The sequence below is a fragment of the Rhopalosiphum maidis genome, chromosome 2, assembly GCF_003676215.2.
Source record: "Rhopalosiphum maidis isolate BTI-1 chromosome 2, ASM367621v3, whole genome shotgun sequence".
Lineage (NCBI taxonomy): Eukaryota > Metazoa > Arthropoda > Insecta > Hemiptera > Aphididae > Rhopalosiphum > Rhopalosiphum maidis.
The window spans coordinates 49,952,980-49,969,104 of NC_040878.1; the positions used below are offsets into that span (position 1 = coordinate 49,952,980).

At 33.8% G+C, this 16,125-nt stretch overlaps 1 protein-coding gene across 1 annotated transcript in view; it reads right to left on the reverse strand.

The window, feature by feature from the left end:
* LOC113551473 overlaps positions 1-16,125 on the reverse strand; it is a 51,909-nt gene that overhangs the window by 21,900 nt on the left and 13,884 nt on the right. Inside the window, exon 2 of the mRNA XM_026953729.1 lies at positions 3,555-3,612. The gene's annotated coding sequence lies outside the window, so the exon portion shown is untranslated. The remainder of the gene's footprint in view (positions 1-3,554; positions 3,613-16,125) is intronic.

Genomic DNA, 16,125 nt, shown 5'->3' on the forward strand with positions numbered 1-16,125 from the left:
CACAATCATACGAAGAATGGATCGTAAAATACGAGCTATATAACCATCGTGGATTCTGTTTCTAAAACGTGTTTGTCAAAACATTTCGTAAGTCCGATAACTAAAAAGACTAGTATACGTTATCGTATAATAATAAAATTAACTATATATAAAAAATCGGTGTTCCTAAAAAATAAAAATAAATTCAATATAAAGACGAATTCCTTGGGGTTGTGTCTACACCTGTGAAGCTGTGATGCACGTTTTGGACTCACGGACTTCAGCCGTCTAGTATATATATATAATATTATAATAATATCATAATAATAACATAAAGTAGGTATACTGTAGGTACGATGTGTATATAAATATATGAACATGTACAATGTACATATGTATACACGTATATATTACTATTTATTATAATAGTGTACGCACTCGTTCTTTACATTCTCGGACCTCGTCACGTCCTGTACACAGATTCTTGTATCACAATAGTCGAATTGTAGGGGAATTATTATAATAGTAATAATATAATGGACACAAGAGAAGTGAATAGTGGAGGCGGCGACGGCGGCACGATGGGGATCGCACCTTGTCCACGCAGGTACACTACACACTACGACGACGACGAAGACGACGCACTTGCAGCAACAGTGATCTGCCCTCGCCCGCTGCCTCGTCCGGTAATACCGCAACGACTTCTCTCATTAACCCCTGGGCAACACACACACATATTTCGGTGTACCAGTCCATTGAACCCGGGTGCAATAACCATCAGACCACATAATAATTATATATTATATTATTATATTATAGTCAAATATTATACTAATACCATTATTCAACGTCTATCGCATTAATGTAATGTAGACCGTATTTTTAATAGGATTTGATATGTATATACTGTCTACCAGTGTACCTATATCGTGGTAAGTCGTTTTAATAATCATAGCAGTCGATCCCTGGCTGTTGGTCGGCGTGACTTTTTATCGTACGTCGAAGCATATGCCTCCTATTATTCGATGACCTATCCTGATCATAATCCGCCGCCACCCCTGTGGCACGAGATCAGCATAATATGTATTATTATGTAATACGTATGGTAACATATTATTATTATATATGACGCGTGTAAGTCCATCGCAGCAGTTATTTATATTACCTTTAAATATGACTTTATATTATTATTATTTATAATATAACTACACGGAACATTCGTTTTCTATTCATACATTCTACGTCTGATCAGTGATCACCGTTATTTCGTGTCGTATAGGCGATATATGACTGAAATAGTATCGTTTTAATCAAATGGCATACCACGATGTTATTGGATTAACTGACAACGACAGAACGTTCACCATTCTATCAGCAATGAGCGTGAAATGATGAAATAAAATCTTTGCGCTCCTGAATACTAGAATAATATTTACGTCCATTCTCTCCCCGACTAGGTATTAAAAGTTTTAATTGGATTGGTAATTATTATTTACATGATTTATGACCCAATTACAGTTCGAGTGCACCAAACATTTTACTATATTAATTTAACTATAACTAAAATAAATATTTTTATGGTTCCAAATATAGACGTGTTAAAATCGTTAATACTAAAATTATTGGAAACACTCTAGTCAAAAAAAAACCTATTAATATAGTAGTTTTTTAATTTCGAATCATACATTTTAATAATAAATAATAATATATAGGTATATAAAAATAAATCTTATCAAGTCTATATCAGTTATAGCGCATTAAATTAGTAAAAACTAGTAATTTAAATATTCTCTAATTCAACTACTTTCAAACTAGATTATGATACTTGTTTTATTAATAACACAAATAAACAGATATATAAATATATAATGTTAATATAATGAATCAAAATTGACTAATAAAAATTCTGTTGATTTTTGGTATATGTGAGTGGAACAACGGTAATTCTAAATTCCAGAATCTCAGCGATTCGAATTTCTATCATTGAAACAATATCTTAATAATTTATAAATATTTCATTATACATATAGATGTATAATAACGATGTATAGACGTAGTAAATACCATATAATATATATTATATTGGCTAAAAGTCTAAAACACATATAGTTTAAAAACATTTGAATTGTTTAATTAAAAAGTTTTAAAAATTATATTTAAACAGACGAGCTTAGGATAAGCATACTAATGCCCTATTTGTTTCTCCTTTCTCTGACCCATGGGCCACATAAAAAAATTTGTGTTCAGTAGAACCAACCTTGAATTGTTAGCTTATTATTTATTAGTATTGGAGTGAATTGGCCTATTATCAAACCTAAAGTTAAGAACAATATCTGTATTCTTACGTTGTTCTTTTACGATATTTTAAATTTATTCGTTTTATGAGTACGTAAAATGTTACAATTGAAAAAATGTTCATATTATTGTTAATATGCCATCGTAAGAACACATAATATAATGTTCTAAATTTTAAAATTGATAATATAGATCAATCAATTTTAATATTTAAGCTAACTACATATTATTGATTCTGCTGAATGCAAATTTACTATGTTGCGCATGGGTTAGCAAGAGAAAACAAATAGTGCACTGACATCATCTCAATATGTTATATATTATTATAAAGTAGAAATAAAGAATTTATTTATCGATATACCGGTACGGCTAAATAAAAGAAATTACTCACGTTTTGTTACATATGCCGATTGTTTAATATTTTAATATATGATACGTAATATATAAAATATATTAAAAGTATGTTATACATATATTATGAATATGTATAATCTGTTATAGGTGTTGGTGTACACATGTTTATTCACCTAGCAGTTCAATATTCTTCTCGTTTAGATGTATATACCGAACATAGCACATAGCATAAAACTATTTAAATATAAAAATATGATATCGACGAGCATATAAATTATACTTGAAAATATTAACGCGAACAACGAGCATTTACCATAATTCCAACGAACTTCCGTTTTAACCGATATACATTCCAGGAACCAAAAATGCATTTCGACTTTCCATAGCAACCCCCTTCGAACAACTATTAATCAAATAATGCACGATTTTAAGCATTCGATTAATATACTCACATACCTTTATAGTCGTGATGATCAAAGGACATACACATGCTTACACATATTTGAAACTTGGCTGCTAACAATATAATATGGCGAATAAAAAATAAAGAATATTATATACGACCATAGTAGTTTTATGTATTAGTTTATGTGAATCGAAAGTTCGTAAAAAATAAAAGTAGATATATAATTGTGTCATGAGACAAAAATGTTGTATTAAACGATTATACAGAAACAAATCGTCAACGGATAAACTTGCCAAAAAATACAACAGGGTTAATTACACATATCCATGCTGGAATGTCTATTACTACCACGCAGTAGGACCTAACGGCTATTAAAACAACATAAAATTTATTTTGAAAACATATTTTTAAACTTTCTCTTACAATTTCAATACAGATACAATGTGCTCTTATTAACGCGTTTTAATCGTGTCATTTATAAATGGTATTACCTTAACAATAATATTATTTGTTGACTTACTGTAAAAATGTGTGGAAACTATTCAGCGTTTTTCTTTTTTGGCAAACTTTTCTTTAATCTATAAAAAAAATCAAAAACATGAGAATTAGTTTTGACCTAGAAATTTTTTTAAAATTTTTTTTTTTTAAATCACTCTAATAATATGATATATTTATTATACTCTCATGATACGATAAAATAAAATTAACTTGATCATATAGCACCCACGACATGTTCAATCCTCGCGTTATAATAACCAATCGGGTGGTATCTATATTTACCTACTAAATTATATACATACAAGATACAACATTAATCCTTGATATTATGATAAGAGTACTATAAATACAATCTGCAGTAGTATAGATTTACACATAAACGATTAGTGAAAGGAATATTATAAAAGTATTACACACAAACGCGGATATATAAGTTATGCGCCAGGTAAATATATACAATATAAACCGGTTTTACGCTTTAAAACGATATGTATTTTTTTTAAATTTAGTTGATTAATAAAACACTACTATTGTATTTCTCAAGTCCACTTTTGGTTTCATTAATGAATTAACATTAAGTTCTGAAAATGTGTTCTACTATTTTTCTTTTTTAACAAAGGTGAATTATTATTCAATTAAATATATTACGTCACGAGTACTATAAGAATCAACAATTATATGACAAAAACGCACACAACACAAAATGTTATGATATAACTCAAAACTTTAGCAAAAACAATAATATGCTGATAAAATTACAGTTATATTTATATCATAATTCGATTGACTTTACCTACGTTTTGAAATTATTATTATAATATTATAAATACTTTTTGATACGTAACTGTGAATGCATTTAAATGTATTGAATAATTATTATTATAAATATATGTAGTATGAAATAATTTGTTTATAAAATCTACAATTAAAATTCAATATTTTTAAACATGTTCTATCAAGTAGAAAACACATTCAATTGTTAATCCGTATACATTTTTATCGTTTTCGGTTAATTGTTTTTTAGTCTAATACTTTTATGTGAATTGCAGTGAGATCGCTATTTTTTTCAAATGTATTCTTTCAAAAATATTTTTCACAATTTCACGAGAAGTAGGTAGATGGTATATTGGTATTTATATTATAATATTATTTTTGTGTAGTCGTTATGTTTATATAAAACATTTTAAATTCAATAAACGCAGAGCAAAGCAACATTTTACATTAGTTTTTGGCGCAAATCGTTGGAAATGAAGTGAATTTTGGGTGCTTGACGCTTGTTTAAAAACACGCGGTGTAACCCTAATAGTAACTATCTTTAAAATACGTAAATACTCAGTTTTCCCTTGAAAATTCGGTCCGCGTGGTATTTTAGGGTGTCGTGCGAACAGGTTGTTAAGTACGATAAAACAGGGAAAAACATTATAATAATAACGTTAATGTATAATAGTATATTAACATAATTATTAATATCTACCAACCCACTATATAATAATAATAAAATAATAACGTCTCATGCGTTTGTTGTGTACTTGTGTATATGTGATAACAGCGTTACGCCCGACCGTGAGGTAATTATGTAATTATTATTATTATATGCGAACATAATATATTAGACCTTATTTCGCGGCTGCGGCGCGCACGGTGGGCGTACATTACAATAATATTATAATACAGTATACGCGCGAACGAGAGAAAGAGAGAGAGAGAATGTGCGCGTGAGAGAGATAGAGATAAACATACCAAAACAGAGATAGAAAGCGAATGAGATAGACCGTACGCCCTTGAACTTGGCCGGACGGACGTGTCATTGCCATCGAATTTTTCCCATGGCCCATCCCTATAAAAACATACATTTTTTACGGGCACGCGTGCCGGACGATGAGTGCATTTTTTCTATCGAAACGACCTTTCGATGAACTTCTGTTGAACCATTCACACTAAAAATCGCATAAGTAAGCGACTCATCGTTTCTGCAGCGCCCCTCTCCTATCTCCATAAACGAATAACAACAATGATGATCAAATAGTCCGAAGCGCTAACTGTAATATGTATCGGAAATATGCACTAGCTATTCTGAAATCCAGTATCGAATCAGCTGATTTCTGTTATTTATACTTTCTGAACATAATTTATGCAAATCTATAAAGTACCGTGCTTCTAAAAATATTGAATAGCATTCGCCTTTAAGGTGCTATTATATTAGGCTACCAATGTAAATTTTTTTGAAAACCATTAATGAAAAACTAACGAAATAATAAGTTTTTCCTGCAAACCTACATTATTAGTTTCTAGATTTTAGGACGGGTTTAGTGCATATTTTCGATGAATGCATATCTTAAAGATTTTTTGTGTTAAAAAACAGTATATAAAAAGCTCGTTTTATAATTTTTTAAATTTTTTTAAGAACGATTTATATAAAAATATATTTTTTATTTTCTCTTCTATTCTTAAATTATACTAAATAAAAAACTAAAATATAATTTAATTACAACTAATATCGATGTTGCCATATTTAAGTTTTTTTTATCACGTCTTGATTTTCGGTGCACATTATTATCATTTACCATATTTATATAAGATATGATATGTAAATCACATTTATACGGTAGTCAGATTATATATTATTCTACTGGTTAATTCAGTGGCTGGAGAAGTTTTAAAACTACCTATATACACAAAGATAATATATATCACAAGCAAAGATATAATCCCACCTGCAGTAACTATTTTCGTAATTAAAGTGACATTTTAAATCGTGATGAGTGCTATGACTACCCCGACGCGCGAGAATTTCACAATAGACACATATTTAACGAAAAGCGAAAACATTTTTATTACGAGGTCTATCATTACAGTACACCGTTATATTATCCTTTTAATTCGGTGAATTAACGGGAAATGGTTTTTTGTTCAAAGTCAAACACTACACTGCATCACTAAGAATATAAGTGTTTTTATTTAAATTACGTAAAAAGGTTTAAAACCGCTTTTTATTCATTTTTTTTTTATCTCGGTCCGTCTTCATTCCGTAATAAATATTAATTACGTAGTAGGTACTCGCGTTCATAATACAATCATAATATTATAATATATATTATACATTATATATATATATATATATACATATTATATATTATATATAAAAAAACACGTACAACTTTCATGATATAAACGTAAAAGTAATCGTGATGGTGTCGCGTAGCAATAGATAACCTGTACTTTGAATTTCATAATAATATTGAAATAAAATGCCAATTATTTATATAATATTATTACTTGTTATACTATGATTGTGATTTGAGTGAAATATCACTAGCTGCCAAGCGGAGGATAAATAGGATTTTTTATTATCGACATACGATTAATAAAATTGTAATGCAATTACTGTAATATACTAATATAACTACTATAAATAATATATATATATATTATATATACATAAACTACCTGTCTACCTGTGTATAATTTGTTTACTCGCTGTTTCGTAAAATGTATGATATAACCACACACACGAAAATCTCGAAAACGTCAAACGGGTTAAGTAAACACATCGGGGAGAAAAACCTGCAAGCGGGGCGTTATTATTTTATGAAAAATATTTGTCGTTGGCTCGACGAATCGACGACTTGCAGCAGCAGCAGCAGTGCTTGCTCGAGGTCGTGTTTATCTAAATATATTGTAGACGCGACGGTCAACATCGTTACACGCGGCGTTCCTTCGAGGCATGTATGTGTGTATGTGTACCTAACCTATTACACCCGTCAACCCCGCGGCATACGGTGGTGCTGTACCGCAGAGAGTCACGAAGTCCCGTGTGCGCACGGCTGCAGCGGGGCGTCGGGCTAGATTGGTCTCGGGGAGGGCCGGGGGACGCCGAGCTCACATTCCTCATTAAGAATAATAATAAATACAGGTGTTTTCAGGTATTATATTATTATTATACAGTCGGTTTATTCTCCTTGTCTCATCTTATTTTTTTTTCTTCTAATTCGTATTATGATCGACGATGGTATACCTACACCGTAAAAAAAATTATATTTATACGTCACACATACTCACACACACGCCGTTACCGTACTGGTGCTGAGCTACTATTGTATGTTGGGTATGTGTGTGTGTATAATGTATATGTGTCTGTAGTAATAATACAAAAATATTACATGCTCGAGAGACAGGCGATAGCAGCTCTCCCTCTTTTCGCCTATACGGGAACGCGCGACGCATGACCTGAAATGGGTAAACAGCCTCTCACGGCAGCCGCACCGACGACAACTAATACACACACCTAATAGTCGAGTCGGTTGCGCAACAGGGGCGGTCGACGGTAAAACATGTAGTAGTATTATGTGCACAACATATAATATTATTATAATGATAACATTATATATTTTTTTTTAAATCACGATAATTATTATTGATAACTGCATGCGCCTGAGGATCCGATGACGGATATTGATGGATATCGCGCAGTCGGAGTTTATCATTGTCTATGATCCATGACCTTTGGACACCATAGTACAAAAAGTATACACATCGTAGCGAGATTCGGCACCGCATACCTATACTGTTAAAGAGCTGCCTAACCAAATGATAAATTATATTCGATCGTTTACGTGTTGCGGCGTTAATAACGAACGGACCGACGACGCCCGACGCGCCTGTATCAGGGGGTTTATCGAAAAATCAATTTTTTCAAAAATATATTCATCCATGTACTGCGACGTCGTATAAACCACGAGGTGTTATACACGACAGTTGTGCAACGATCGGCGAAAGTCCCGCGTACAAGTTGGGGTCAAACAAGAGTTAATCGACGCATAGACAGCATATACTATGCGTAAAATAAAAATAAAAAATTATAATGTATAAGAGTGTGCAGTCAACTTTTTCTTATCCGTTGTAAATTCATTCGTAGGTACGTCGTACGTATATTATATTGTTTAATGACACACAATACGTACAAGGTATAATACGTTGTGTATAATAATTATAATATCCATCGTGGGTAAATCACATTTTTTCTCCTTCACCGTCGCTTTACATAATTATAATTACGAAGGGTATAGTGCGTACACACGTCGTCGTTGTTCGTGTTCGATGTGAGGTCGATGAACTATTCAAAGAGAGCGTGCTGACTGCTGCGATGCGCTCTTCCGATAGCCGACGACGAGTATTGATGATATATCGTCTAAGAGTCTTTTTCGAATCTTCCAATAGGATGACCGCGACCGAAGTAAGACCTATGCCACGATCTACACAAGAGACGTTAAAACGTTTGGTACTCGGACCGTATCGTTTTGTTCAAGCCGTCCATAATACGACTTCTTTACCTATATTATTTTCATTATTTTTTTTTTTTTTTGTTCGGATGTGCGGTAGGTACCTGCAGGTAGTACCTTGGTGTTTATAATTATTATTATATACATCTAGTCGTCTACGCGGTGTCTCACAAAAACATATGGGTTCGTCTACAAACTACAAAGAAAAGAACTGCCTCGTCTTGCAGCCATCGTACGGTGCACGGCTTCCCCCACCAGCCGGTGCCGCCTATTATTCTACGGGTATACAGTACTTCTGATACAATGCGCACCGTGCGTTTATACATACAGAAATAAAGTATCGTCTTATTCCTAGACGCCAGTATAACGATTATCTCCCTACAGTGGCTTCTATTGACCGTACCGATTTATCTAAGAGAAAAAGAAGACCGGGAGCCCTATTATTTTGTATAATATACTGAAATAATAGCTATATAGCACGTGCACGAGCCGTTCGATATTCTTTATTCCCCTTTATAATACGTACCCAAACCTCTGTTTTTACCGACGACAGTTTAATAGCAAGCTAAAACGATTTCTATTATATGTTTTGTAATATATACGTATGACTTTTATTGGGTTAGTGTTTCGAAAAATAAATATTGATTCATATAAGGAACACAGCTTGTGGTCGTAATAAACGTTATATGGCGCTTAGTTATTAAAACTAAAGCGCACTCTCCAAAACCTCTAAAGTCGCGATAATATTTGACGACTCGCACTATTGCAAATTATTATATATACGCCATGGTACCTATACACACTAAATTACGTTAAAATCTTATAACGGTCGAAAGTAAATACAATATTAGTTATTATATTAGACGATTTTTTGTCTTTTGTTGAAACGCCAAATGCATTGCATTACACAAAATATTTCGCTATATTTGCCGTGTATAGGCTACACTGCCAGACAGATAGATAGTTATATTAAAATAAACTGTCACACATATGCTTGTTAAATGTATAAGATAAAATATTATGTATGCATACGTATCAGCGATTACATCGATTAATGTACCTATTGGATATTTGGTGTGCGAGTTAAACGACGAAGTTACGAACTCGTTGTAAATTGCCCTCCGGCCAACAATTCTACAGCCACAGGATCGGAGAAAAGTACGAGTACCAGTGGCGAAACTAGGATTTTTTAAGGAGGGAGTGGTACCTATAGGGAAAACGATAGATATCTACTTTAATTGTACTTATTATATCAAACAGTATTTAATACATTATAATGCAAACACATTTTTCTGTACCTAACTGATATTAAGTATAAAGTTTTATTTTTAATTAATGGCATACACAATACATAATAATAATAATAATAATAATAGTTAACGAAAAAGAAAGTATTTATAATTATTATACCAATAACCACTGCTTATCAAAATATGTACAACTATATATCTAATATATCTTATCAACCAAAATAAATGCAAAATTATGTCCAATTTACAATAAATATCGGATATAATACAATTTACATTATCAATATGATATAGTTACTGGAATCAACTAGGGGTAGAATGGCCGAACTTGAAGTCCACGTGCTCTAAATTACGGCCTCATCTCCGCGCCGTGTCGAATACCCCGCATGTAAATAATAGTATATGCTTATTTGTTCGTCGGCGAATAAACAATGGACCAAACCTGACACGACCAAACACATACGCCTCCTTCTGTATATTATAATAGAAATACGAGCTTATATTACTATCGTGTGCATAAGCTTTCGCGATGCCGACAAACCGACACGCGGTCCGTTTGATTTCGAGAGAGTGACGGCGCTTACATGTGTATATAGGCACATACGTATATACATAAGTATAGTATAACCTATGTCCTTATATTATATTCCACCACCGCGTAATGCCCAACGTGAGCATAGTATTACCCGGAAACACGGTTTTGGGCGTTCGTCTTGTCCGTTCGAGAAATGCGTTCGGGTTACTATAATATTATATATACGCTGTTGGGAGATTGTCGAGAACACTATAGTCGTGAATGTGTGTGTGTATAATATATACATACATACATACATATATATACACTATATATAGTGATATCAATAAGCGACGGGAACAGTTTTTTATATTATTCGCAGTTATAATATATATATATTATATACGTTTATGATATTCATACTTAAAAAACTTTCATTTCGCAGAATGTTTTTAACCTTTGGGGAAATTACACCGAAACAAGCGAGGAAATTTACTGCAAATATTAGAAGCAAAATTCATTTCGGATTCATCATGTGTTCACGATGCCCAGTTGCTTAAATAGTAACGAGGAGTAGCAAGACAAGAATATTGTATTAAATAAGACATTCGTAACGAACTTGATTGTATTTTTATTAAAACGGAAAAGGCCTATATGTGCGTATTCCACTTTCCTCGTAACCTGTGATGACCGTTATTGGTCGGACGACAAGCCAGTAATGAATTCCTTTCCCTACGGAATTGTACGATTTTCGATTGTGACAATATTACAGAAAACATTGTTTTCATTCATATTAAAACACGGAACTACCTTTACGGTGGATTTCAAAATCGTGAAATTATTTATTAAAACAGCAAGATTTGAAAACTTTCGAAAATTCGTACTTTAACTACTTAGACCTCGGGCTAATAATATTTACGATTTCCACCGCGAACCACCGCGGTACATTTAATATTATATACTATGATACACGTCATACGGGAGAACGGATATTGTATTATTATACAAACAACGGCTTAACGGTGTTTTTGTGGAGGTCTCGTTGCCTGTAGTCCATACATTTTCTGCGCATTATCACACAATACATTATACACATCCGTATACCTACTAGAAAACTGTGTGAAAACTGCAATTACGGAGACTTGTCCGGGCACAGGGAAAAGAGAAATACACCAGCCGCAATGCGCGTGTATATGATCCGTATACAATATAATAATAATAATAAATGTCGACATGCGATTATATAGGAAGGTATAGAGATCGGATGATGATGGTATCACCGTTATCCTGCAGCTGTCGCTTGTACATATACGCGCGTGTATTATTATTGACAGCCGTGTTATTCCCTCGTATGTAGGCGAATCTACGGCAGCCGTATACATGTACGACACGGCGGGTTGCGTCGTCGTACGTGCAGACAAATATTATATATAATATAATAATGTTACATTATTATAATATAATAAAATAATACGTAGTATTTCGCACGTACGATGCAACGCGGTTTTCCTTTCGTCGAATAGAAAAAAAAATTACGCACGCATTATGAAGGCGGCGTGCTCGCCATGGGAAACCGACAAAACGAAAACACCACGGTTGTAGCCTTTTACATTTTCTGTGACGGATAAAAGAGATATGAACATGAAATGAAGAAGACGCTGGCGGGGCGAATGTAATCGTGAGGTTAACCCATTGTAACAACAGAAATTGTAGACGATAAGGAAACGAGCGACGTGCGCGCATTGAAATTCGCCAGTCAAAAGCCATTGCACTATCGCAGCATCCGGTTCACACATCTCCAATGACGCCAAGGACGGACTGAGTCTTGCCGTTTATTTGGGGCTCATCACGCGGCCTCCGGTGACGACTAACATAACATAACTACAGTCAATACCTATTTAGGAATCGTGACTAGAACTTTTTTTTTTTATCATCAATAGCGTCAGTTTAAGTGTTAATCTTTTTTCTTCGACGTTCCAAAATCGTTGTTAGACAATATATTATTATTGATCTTCATCATATTATGCGGTTTTTATTAAACGTTCACGTGGCCTCTATGTATAATACCGACTCGTCTTGCGATTCCGGATACGCGTCATTGGGTATTATAATCGGCTGTATAATTAAAACGGATTTGGCTAATATCCGAAAAACTATATATAGTCAATAATATTATGATGTGTCTGTTTAGGTAAAATAAAATGTATAATAATAATATTATCGATGTAATCTGCAAGCAGCAAGTCGAACATTAAAATCATTTAAACATAAATCTAATACCTATATCGGCTATATCATCAGTCATCACTAATTAGAATCCGCAGACACAATCTTTGATCTACTACATTCTCCTACCACATTAATCACAAATATTTATTTTCACGCCGAACACTGAACATCATAATATTGTTATTTCAATACGACCCGTTTACCAAATGAACAAATGACCATCGTCGAGCAATGGTACATTATTATTTTATAGTTACGTAAATATTCGGATACTTAAACGTAAACATTACGATTTCAACATTTAACGCCGGTCAGCACATCTCACCGGTCCAAATTTATGGTAACAAATACACGTTATTATATATTGTTATTTTTTTTATCTTTCGTAATGTATACGATCTAATCAAATACTACGATGTACGATATTTAGGTACCCAAAATGTATTGTACTATATTATATATTTTATCTTTATCTTTTCTTTGATCAAATTGAAAAACGTTCACTATTATGAAAATCCATTCCTTTTCGATACAACATATCATTGATACGCCACGCATGTACTATGTTTATTTACGTACGTACGTCACAAAACCGATACTATATCTTTATACATAATATAAAAATTCTGGTTTTAAAAAAAAGATGATTCACAAACTCGTACTTTGCAGTTACATCGCAATTATCCATAACAACTCTGTATGTAGTCTATCAGCATGGCGTGTTTACGTTATACCGATCATGACTAACGTGGACTCGATAGAAAATATTACTTTGAACAACTGACGTTTCTCGGAATTCCCAATAACGCACATATATTGACATATTAGTAAAAAAAAAAAAAAAAATAATAAACCGGACCATTATTTTTCGATTGCGTCATTTCGCAAATTTTATAATTAATTCCGCCAATATTTTGGCACAAGACGTGACATATATATTATTATCATATTACACGCCGCAACGAGGATCCGAATTCACGTTAAACGTGTATATATAATATTATTAGCATGGGCATAATGACGCGAGTTTATAAACATAATATTATAATAAGATATTAATTTTTATTATCCGCGACTTGCCTTGGACTTAAATAATAGTATGTAAAGTAATTTGTCATTATCGTTGCTATCACGATGTATCACGCGTTTCTTCGTTGACAATCGTGCATACCTATATACGCGTCCTTCTCCTGGCCACTCAATGATTACATTATCATTGCAATATTATTTTCGCATTATACAAAAAAGAGTGACTGAGAGGAAAAAATAATATAATAATGGTAATTACCGAGCCCGTTCTATTGTGCTCCAACAAACGTATATAACATATAATATGAGTACCTGTAGTACCTATATAGTATAGTATTATATCATATAATGTACCTATATACGAACACGCGAAATTCAATTTTGTCCGGCGAAAACAAATTATGACGCCACAAGATTGTTGTTTCATCTGCGTGATTTTATGCTTTTTCGTCGAAGGACATATACTACACTATTGCTGCAGCGGCAGTCTTGTGCTTGTATAATATAAGATACACACGTACAATATATCCGTGTATAAATGTATATATAATATGGACAAGCGGTGATTGTTTCGAAAACTTAGATGATGTGCTCGACTAGACAGACGACCACACGTTGTATGGAATTCGAGTTGCAAACTTTGGGCGTGACACAACATGCTCCAAATACATTAACGTGATTATATAATATTATAATCGTTATAAGTGCTATAATTTATAACGCTGTATTATAGATAATAGCTGGTATATTATGTTGTATATCGTCGTGGCTACGCGTGTTAACTCCGTACAAGATCAATATCCGTTCTTCCGGTCCTGGAATTATTGACTATTGCGATGATGCGTAAAAGTAATAATAGGTATATGGATGTATAGTATTGAAGGGACGTGACATCTGCGATATATTATCTACTATCTATATCCGTCTATGGAACGGGAAATATGGAAAAATAAATTCCGCTATGCCAAATCAAAAGTGTGGCATCCATGTTGATATTCCAATATAAACACTCGGGCAGACATTATAATTGTAATATGATGTACGTATAAGCAATATAATATACAATATTGCAGCAATAAAACGTAACGCACATGAAATCATTTCAACAACATTCTGCAATTCAAATTTCAGTAATATATGTTTATGAAGATTAAAACCTGGACGTCAGAATTTCGATTTTGTTCGGTGATGGAATGTTGCTATATACCATTCATTAGACAGACGATGTCGTATATTATTATATAATAAATGTGGGTGTCACGTACTCTTAGAAAAAAAATGCGGCAGCAGTGCTGACGACAAATGCATAATATAAATATATATTATAATGTTCGACTGTGATGTGTTATATGCGTAATACATGTGTGCGCGCACGCGGGATAGGTCATTGTTATTGTTTGCAGATGATTGCTTTTGGAGTTCCGAGTTCGAATAGCTGTAAACCCGAGACGAACCCGTTTCCGAGTGTAGGTATACCTATAATAATAATATTATTATTATTAAACGTCTTTGAGACGTGTGCTATACGTTTTTAGGTTTCGATGTCTAATTAGACAAACTCAACAGGAACCGTCGAATGCTAACTATATATAATATACGCACCGTGCGCACCCGAATCCGCCGCCGCCGACGTCGACGAACGAACCCGCTAGCTCGTTGACCTTTTAACACAAATATTGTACGGACTAGTTGGTACGGGGCTGCTGAATCTAATTACACAATATCTATAATTGACAATTTGTGTTCTTTTATTTATTCGCAATGATGTACATAATAATTTTTTTCTCCTCGTCGATTCCCCGCCCCGTCTGCTCATGCATCGTATCGAACGCGCGTTCTTATACGCTACAATAGCTATCCGCACCGGGCCCGGCGACACATCACCACACTGCGACTACACGGTACGATGGGCGTCGCGTGGTCGCTCGATTTCACGATAATTACGGTCGTGGGCTCTCCGAGGACACTGCGCGCGTCGAGTCCGTGGGCATTTCGGCGCCCCGGATGTCTCGCCGACCGATATCGTACATCATCGTGTCGGGGGGGGGGGCTTCTATTGCGCGTCGTAGAGCTCGCAGGCCGAAATCCTGCAGGAGCCAGGCGGCCGCGCCTATACAGTGTCCTGCGCGACGCTCGTCTAGACCTATACCACACCCTCCCCCCCAATGTTATTATATAGGCGTAGGCACTTAACCGGACCTTTACAACACGATATAATAATGGTCGCGTCATCGCATTGTGCACGACGATATATTATTATTGTACCCATAAAGGTTTCAATATAATATATAA